Here is a 7,144-nt window from a genome sequence, read left to right as displayed (position 1 = left end):
TAAAAAAGGCCAAAGACATCCACAGGCTAAGGGTGGAAGACCACATCAATACCGCGGACACCAGAAGCATGTGGCAGGGTGTCAGGGACATCACTGACTACAAGAGCAGCCCCGCCTGCCCCCATGGTGATATCACACTGGCCAACGAACTAAACACCTTCTTTTCCCGCTTCGAAACTGGCAACACCACCAGGAGAGGAATAATGTCCCTCCGGCCATGGCGGATGGACAGGCCTTAACACTGAGCACTCAGGAGGTACAGTGCGCTCTGCGTAGGATCAATCCACGCAAGGCTGCAGGCCCGGATGGAGTCCAGGGAAGGGTACTAAAGGCCTGTGCTGTACAGCTGGCGGAGGGATTCACGAGAATCTTCGATCTGTGTCTATCTTTGGCAACGGTCCCCAAGTGCCTGAAAACAGCTACCATAGTGCCGGTGCCGAAAAAGTCTAAAGTTAGGCAACCTGAACGACTACCGCTCTAAACCCCTCTAAGCCCCTTTGAACTCCACTAAACACACTACAGCCCTCTAAATACTTCTAAACCCCTCTATCTCCTCTAAACCCCGCTAAACACCTCGAAAGCCCCTCTAACCCCTCTAAACCCCTCCAAATCCCTCTATATCCCTCTAAAACCCTCTAAGCTCTCTAAACACCTCTAAACCCATCTAACCCCTCTAAACCTCTCTAACCCCCTCTATGCGCCTCTACACACCTCAACATCCCTCTTAACACCGCTAAAACCCTCAGAACCGCTCTGAGGTCCTCTAAAATCCTCTAAACACTTCGAAGCACCTCTAAAACCATGTAAAACCCTCTAAACACCTCTAAACCTCTATCCACTCTAAACCCCCTAACTTACACTAAACCAATCTAAACCCCTCCAAACCACTCCAAACCCATCTAAACGCCACTAAACCCTTCGAAACACCTCTAAAATCTTCAAACCATGCTATTCCTCTCTGAACATCTCGACACCCCTCCAAACCTCTCTAAACACCTCTACACCCCTCAAAACCTCTCTAAAGTTCTGTAACCGCTCTAAACCCACCTAAAGCCCGCTAAACACCCGCTAAAGACCTCTAAACCCCTCTAAATCCATCTAAACCACTCTGAACTCCTGTATAACACTCTAAACCCCTCGAAACCTCTCTAAACACCTGGAAATTCCTCTACACCCCTCTAAACACCTATAAGCCCCTAAACCCCTCTAAACACATCTAAACATCTAAACACCTCTAACCACATCTAAAGAATTTTTAGGATATTGATTGAAATAAATACACAATTTGTGGTAGAAAAATCATTTTTATAGCATTTATTCTGCCTATTAAAGACATTGTAAGTGTTTCCCAAAATTTAATCAACGCATTTAATTTAGTTAGTAAAGGCATATAATTTGCATTAAATAAACCATATAACCATATAACCATATAACAATTACAGCACGGAAACAGGCCATCTCGGCCCTACAAGTCCGTGCCGAACAACTTTTTTCCCTTAGTCCCACCTGCCTGCACTCATACCATAACCCTCCATTCCCTTCTCATCCATATGCCTATCCAATTTATTTTTAAATGATACCAACGAACCTGCCGCCACCACTTCCACTAGAAGCTCATTCCACACCGCTACCACTCTCTGGGTAAAGAAGTTCCCCCTCATGTTACCCCTAAACTTCTGTCCCTTAATTCTGAAGTCATGTCCTCTTGTTTGAATCTTCCCTATTCTCAAAGGGAAAAGCTTGATCACATCAACTCTGTCTATCCCTCTCATCATTTTAAAGACCTCTATCAAGTCCCCCCTTAACCTTCTGCGCTCCAGAGAATAAAGACCTAACTTATTCAACCTATCTCTGTAACTTAGTTGTTGAAACCCAGGCAACATTCTAGTAAATCTCCTCTGTACTCTCTCTATTTTATTGACATCCTTCCTATAATTGGGCGACCAAAATTGTACACAATACTCCAGATTTGGTCTCACCAATGCCTTGTACAATTTTAACACTGCATCCCAGCTTCTATACTAAAGATATATATTTTCTGGTAATTTGGATATCCAAATATTTTTTTTTTTCTGTTGCAATTCTAAAGAGGAATTTTAAAAGGTGTGTCGGCTCTTGGGGTTTTATCGTCATAATTTCGCTTTTACTCCAAAGCACTCTATACCCCTCTAAACTCCATGAAACCCTCTAAGCCCCTCTAAAACCCTGCAAACCCTCTAAACCCCTCTATATCCCTCTGTAAACCCCTCTAAGCCCCTCTAAGACATTCTAGCCATCTAAACTCCTCAAAAGTCTTCTAACACACTCTAAAACCCTCGAAACACTTCGAATTCTTCAAAACCCTCTAAATCCTTCGAAACCCATCTAAACCCCTCTAAACACATCTAAGCCCCTCTAAACCCCTCTAAATCCATCTAAACCCCTCTAAACCCATCTAAACCTCTCTAACCGCAGTATAGTCCTCTAAACCCCTCCACAGACCTCCAAACAACTCTAAAGCCCTCTAAACCCCTCTCAACCCATCTAAACCACTCTAAACCTTTCTAAACCCATCTAAACATTTCTAAATACCTCTAAATCCCTAGAAACCCCTCGAAACCATTCGTAACCCCCTTTAAACCACTCTAAATCCTTCGAATTCCCTCTAAACCCTTCTAAACACTTCTAAGCCCCTCGAAGCCCCTCTGAACATTTCTAAAGAGCGGTAAGCCCCTCTAATCCCCTCTAAACCCCTCTAACCCATCTAACCGCCTATACCCACCTCGAAATCCATCTTAACCCCTCTAAACCCTTCTAAACCGATCTAAATCCCTTTAAATGCCTTTAAACAACTCTAAAGCCCTCTAAACCCGTTTGAACCCCAATAAACCCTCTAAAGCCCTGTAAACACCTCTAAACACCTCTAAACACTAAGTCCCTCTGAACCCCTATAATCCCCTCTAAACCACTCTTAGCCCCTCTAGCACACTCAATACCCCTCTAAACCACACCAAACCTCTCGAAACTCCTCTAACCCCCTGAAAACCCCTCTAAAACCCTAGACACCCACTATACTCCTCCAAACCCCTCTACTGCCCTCCAAACCCCTCTAAAGCCCACTAAACCCCTCTACACCCCTCTTAAGCCCTATAAACCCCTCTAAATCCCTTTTGATTTAAAAAATATTTTTATTAGAAGTGATGTCTAATAATAAAGACATAAATAACATATTATATTTCATGTTCAACTTCTTGTTTTAAATTTAATAGTAGAAAAAAAAGAGTAAGAAAAGTAAGACATATAGAGAGATGAATATTGTATAACTCGAAAAAGAAAAGAAGATGTTGATGTGAACTAAGCAAAAAGAAAAAGAATAGAAGAGAGAAAAGAAAAAAGAGAGAAATTGAAAGGGATATGCCTCCTTCGTATCTTTACCCACCTCTCACCCAGGTCTGAAACACTTAATTTTTAAGGTTGTGTTGCACCACTTGCTTGTAATAAGTCGATAAATGGAGGCCAAATCTTTAGGAATTGGTCTGATTTGCCGGATAGGACGAATCTCATATCTTCAAGGTGTTACATTTCCGACATGTTTGAAATCACAATTTGAGCGTCGGTGTGGGTGCATTTTCCCAGTATTTAAGTATTTTTGCTCTTATTAAGCCATAATTAAGTAGACATGTTTGAAACGATGTCAGTACATCCGTCTTCCATTGATCCAAAGATAATCAGTTCCGTATTGGGTTTCAATTTTATTTTAAATAATTTTGTGAAAATTCCAAAAAATTCATTTCAAAATTTATGAAGTTTTATGCAAGAGACAAAAGAGTGTACTATATTTAGGAGAGACATTATTGCCATAGAGGGAGTACAGATAAGGTTCACCAGACTGATTCCTGGGATGGCAGGACTTTCATAAGAAGGATGACTGGATAGACTCGGTTTGTATTCGTTAGAATTTAGAAGATGGAGGGGGGATCTTATAGAAACTTACAAAATTCTTAAGGGGTTGGACAGGCTAGATGCAGGAAGATTGTTCCCGATGTTGGAGATGTCCAGGACAAGGGGTCACAGTTTAAGAATAAAGGAGAAATATTTTAGGAACCAGATGAGAAAAACATTTTTCACATAGAGAGTGGTGAATCTCTGGAACTCTCTGCCACATAAGGTAGTTGAGGCCAGTTCATATACACGCTAGAATTCAGAAGATTGAGGGGGGATCTTATAGAAACGTACAACATTCTTAGGGGGTTGGACAGGCTAGATTCAGGAAAATTATTCCCGATGTTGGGGAAGTCCAGAATTAGGGGTCACGGTTTAAGGATAAGAGTGAAGTCTTCTAGGACCGAGATGAGAAAATCGTTTTTTACACAGAGAGTGGTGAATCTGTGGAATTCTCTGCCACAGAAGGTAGTTGAGGCCAGTTCATTGGCTATATTTAAGAGGGAGTTAGATGTGGCCCTTGTGGCTAAAGGGGTCAGGGGGTATGGAGAGAAGGCAGGGATGGGATACTGAGTTGGATGATCAGCCATGATCATATTGGATGGCGGTGCAGGCTCGAAGGGCCGAATGGCCTACTCCTGCACCTGTTTTCTATGTTTCAATGTTTCTATTTTTCTATAGTAGCGTTTTCAGATAATCATTTATCACAGATGGGAGAAACATTTCTATTCAATTTGGTTTTCGAGTAATATAATCTATGTAAAATTTTACATAAGTTGTGCCTTACATCAATCGAGCATTTATGTACATATAGCAAGCATTTTTTCCATTTGTCCTTCGAATTTGTATAGATAATTCTTGTTCCCAGTCCCTTCTAATTGCTTCTGTCGATGGTATTTATGTATTTAAAATGATGTTATACAAATCTGATGTTAAATTACTTGATTCCGCATTTCTGTTCATTCCTTCATCTAATAGATCTGAGGTTAAGGTTTAATATTCTTGTGTGTGTTTTTTTCAGGTAATCTCGGATTCGAACGTATTTTATATATTGATTGCTTTCATGTTGCATTTTAATTGTAGTTTTTGAAATGATAAAAGGTTTCACATTTCATATATGTCTCCAAGTGTTTTGATTCCTATTCTTTCCCAATGGTTAAATGTTTTATCAATAATTGATGGTTTAAATGACGGATTATTAACTATTGGAGAGAGGAGCGATAGATTTCTTAATTTGAGAAATTCGTATTGTACTATGAATAATTGGATTCTTCTTGTACGTTGTGTTGTTCAGTTTTATCGGGGAGAAAAGGTTCGCTCCTATGTTAAAAGGAGAACATATCTCTATCTCCATTATTATCCAGTCCACTTGTTGAGCAGAGTTGTCCAGCCAATGAATTACATTTGTTATATTTACTGCCCAATAGTAGTACGAAAAATTGGGGATTGTCAGTCCGCCGAATTCTTTGGGTTTATTTGAATTCTATGTGATTTATAACCCCATATGAAATTTGTAATATCAGAATCAAGTTTTTAAAGTATTTTTAGGTAAGTATAGTGGTATTGATTGAAATAAATACACAATTTGTGGTAGAAAAATCATTTTAATAGCATTTATTCTGCCTATTAAAGACATTGTAAGTGTAAGTCCCTGCCTATTGCCCCTGGATGGTTGAAATTTCTAAGATAATATGTTATTGGTCAGTGTTCTAGCAGTCGGCTTGTCATATAATAATTTTATCCATGAGATAAAATTCTCTCCCATTTGAAATTTTTGCAATACTCTAAAAAGGTATTGCCATTCCACTTGGTCAAATGCTTTTTCTGCGTCCAATGAAATAATTGATAAGTCTTCTTCTTCAATTTTATGTGAGTGCATTATATTAAACAAACGTCTCAAATTGTTGAATGAGTATCTCTTCGGTATGTCCCGTTTAATCCGGATTTATTAATTTACTAACATATTTACCCAATCTTCTCGCTAGGGTCTTCGCTAATATTTTCTGATCTGTATTTAACAGTGCTATGGCTCTATATGAACCAGGTTCTTCTAGATCTCTATCTTTTTTTAGGTATAAGTGTAATAGTTGATTCGGCTAGTGTTTCTGGTAATGTCTGTTCTTTGAAAGCGTGTGTGTATATTTTTTGTAAGCGTGGTGAAATTATCTCATAAAATCTTTTATAGAATTCATTACTAAAGCTATCCGGTCCTGGCGTTTTAACGTTCTTCAACGAGTTTATTGTTTCTCCTATTTCTTTGACTGAGACCTGGGCTCCTAATTCCTCTTGTTCCAACAGATTACGTTTTGGGAGATTTCAATTGTCTAAAAAATTATGATTTTAGTATAATCTATTGAAGTTTTAGATATATATAAATTTTGATAAAATTGAGCAAATCGTTTATTAATGTATTTGGGTAATCTTAACAATTCACCTTTATATGACTTAATTTGGTCCTCGTATTTTCATTTTCCCGTTTACTTCAGTTGCCAGAAGCCAGAAGTTTGTGTGGTTTATCGCCGAATTCAAAATTTTCCTGTTTTGTAATTTGAAATTGTCTCATTAATATTGCAGATATATCCGGCAGAAGTCTTCAAGAAAAGAGCGCTGTTCACTGAGACAAAGAGAATACTGAAGAATGTATCTGATTTGAAATACAGCTTGTTTTACCCCGCAAGACTAAGAGTCTCCTACAAGTCCAAGGAGCACTTTTTTACAGACCATGAAAAAGCACTGGAATATGCCAAAGAAGTCAGTAACATGACCATAGACTGAAGAATTTACATTACTCCTTAGGAGTCAAGCCAGATCTAAAAGGACCTTTAAAGTTCTTTTAAGAGCTTTAAGGACATTCGGAAACCGAAATGGACGGAGGACATTGGATAAAACCGTGATCTTTGTATTTTTGTTTATTAATCAATATTATTATCTGTATATTCATGCCTAACTATATATGTAACAACTAATACTTATTAAATATCTATATTACCACTAAAATTATTAACATTAACATTTCTCATAAAAATTTAATACTGTATATGATTGATAACAATGATTAATAATTAATAGTCTTCGATTAACGTAGAAATGAATTACATACTTATATTATATAGGAAGATATGCAAGAGGTAAATTAGCTTACGTCACTAAAAAAGTTTAACGGTTTTTCTCATTTTTTTTTGATTTAAAATTAAATTTATAGATTTAGCGAAAAAATTAATAT

The 7,144-nt window shown here is 38.2% G+C and overlaps 1 long non-coding RNA gene across 1 annotated transcript; it reads left to right on the top strand.

Annotated features, from left to right (window-relative positions):
- The first annotated feature begins 1,370 nt into the window (after positions 1-1,370).
- Positions 1,371-3,743, top strand: LOC116968278. Its single transcript, XR_004410447.1, has 3 exons — positions 1,371-1,380; positions 3,453-3,455; positions 3,678-3,743. It is a non-coding gene; the product is annotated as an uncharacterized LOC116968278 (long non-coding RNA).
- The last annotated feature ends 3,401 nt before the right edge of the window (positions 3,744-7,144 follow it).

This window comes from Amblyraja radiata, chromosome X (assembly GCF_010909765.2).
Source record: "Amblyraja radiata isolate CabotCenter1 chromosome X, sAmbRad1.1.pri, whole genome shotgun sequence".
Classification (NCBI taxonomy): domain Eukaryota; kingdom Metazoa; phylum Chordata; class Chondrichthyes; order Rajiformes; family Rajidae; genus Amblyraja; species Amblyraja radiata.
Note: the sequence above shows the minus strand (reverse complement) of the source record. Positions and strands in the feature narration are given on the sequence as shown.